Source organism: Orycteropus afer, unplaced genomic scaffold (assembly GCF_000298275.1).
Source record: "Orycteropus afer afer isolate SDZICR_OR568_19922 unplaced genomic scaffold, OryAfe1.0 scaffold00127, whole genome shotgun sequence".
Classification (NCBI taxonomy): domain Eukaryota; kingdom Metazoa; phylum Chordata; class Mammalia; order Tubulidentata; family Orycteropodidae; genus Orycteropus; species Orycteropus afer.
Window position 1 is genome coordinate 3,180,826 of NW_006921714.1, and position 1,873 is coordinate 3,182,698.

At 50.5% G+C, this 1,873-nt stretch overlaps 1 protein-coding gene across 1 annotated transcript in view; it reads right to left on the reverse strand.

The window, feature by feature from the left end:
* CCDC88C (coiled-coil domain containing 88C) overlaps positions 1–1,873 on the reverse strand; it is a 168,188-nt gene that overhangs the window by 44,509 nt on the left and 121,806 nt on the right. The window lies entirely within an intron of this gene.

Here is a 1,873-nt window from a genome sequence, read left to right on the forward strand (position 1 = left end):
TGATCTGATTCCTGTGTATTCCATCTGGTGAAGTCCATGTGCATAGCTGTTGTTTATGTTGTTGGAAACAGGTATTTGTAATGTATAAGTCATTGGTCTTGCAAAATTCTGCCATGCGATCTCTAGCATTATTTCTATTACCAAGGCCATATTTTCTGATTACTGATGATTCTTCTTTGTTTCCAAATTTTGCATTCCAATCACCAGTAATAATTAACACATCTTGATTGTGTGTTTGGTCAGTTTCAGACTGTAGGAGTTGGTAAAAATCTTTAATTTCTTTATCTTTGGCTTCAGTGGTTGGTGTGTAAATTTGAACAATAGTAGTATCAACTGGCCTTCCTTTTATGTGTATAGATATTATCCTATCTCTGACGGCATTGTACTACAGGATAGATCTTGAAACACTCTTTGTGACAATGAATAGGTTGCTATTTTTCCTCAATTTGTCATTCCCAGCACAGTAGATCATATGTTTGTCTGATTCAAAATGGCCAGAACCAGTCCATTTCAGCTCACTAATCCCTAGTATCACTCTTCATGCATTCCATTTCATTTTTTTTGGAACTTCCTATTTTCCTTCACCTATACTTCATATATTTCATGTTCTAATTATTAATGGTTGTTTGCAGCTGTTTCCTCCGTTGAGTTGTACCCCATCATCAAATAAAAGTCCAAGGCTGCAATCCTCATGAACCAGTGGGTTCAAACTGCCGACCTTTTGGTTAGCAGCTGAGTGCTTCAGCAAGGGTCCTAGTACAAGAGACAGTACTCAGTAAATAACTGCTAATAGAGTGGATGTGGGGATTCACCTGATTTAAGTGTCAAATGAAATGCATACAGAGCCACTGCCTTGTGCCACAGGTCCCTACACTCCCAAAGCTGCAGCATCCTCAGGCAGAACAAAGATGCCTCCAGCCATCGCCCCGTCAGGCACCAACCCTGAGCACATGCTGTGTACCGCACTGTACAAGGAATGCAGGACAGTAACTGCCAACTCCTCCCTTGGAGCTGGCCCGAACCCCCTGCGAGAAACCTTCCTCTGAACGGGTGTGTCAAGAGCGTGGTGGTGAGATTTGTACATTTCAGTGCATGTAAACCCGCCTAAAGAATAACAACAACAAGAGTGTGGGGTGGATACAGATGACACCGGGACAGCAGAAGGCCGCTGCCTGTGGAGGCTGGGTGGTGGCGACACAGGGCTGCCCCATGTCATTCTGTCCACTGTATACACACCCAAGCTACAGAAGGCCAGGCCCGGGAAGCCAGAGTAAAGCCGTCCTGTAGGCTGCTGCCTGGGGGAGTCTCCTCGTTCTCGGTTTGGCAGGAAAGGCGAGAGGAGGGGAGATGTAGGAAGTGCCAAAGCTAGGCTTCCCAGAGCTAGGGTCAGCCACAGCAGCCCACTCTGCCGCTCGGGGCTCCGAGCCACACAGACTCAGAGTTGCTGAAGGTGACGATTTTATTCACTCCACTGGGGGAAGTTCAGGGGCTGCAGACAACGAGGAGCAGGGGACCGAGAAGGACGCAGGGGAAGGAGCGGGAAGAGTGGGAGGATGCACGAGGAGCCCCAGTCCTGTGGCACAGCCTAAAGGACAGTCCTCACCAGCCCAGCCAGCCCCGACATCGGACTTCCACCAGCCCAGCCCCTACATGCTCCGGAGGAGCTCCTGCCATTACCCACACCAGCCTGCCCGCCGCCATCCTCTAAAGGAGCCCCTGGGATGACCCCCACTGGCCTGCTACCCCCAGACTCCTGCAGGAGTCCCTGGGTCAACCTCCCACCTGTCCCCAGCCCCCTGAGTCCTCTGAACCCCCACCCGGCCCCGGCAGCCTCGAGTCCTCTGACCCCCCCGCCCAACCCTGGCCAAGCCCC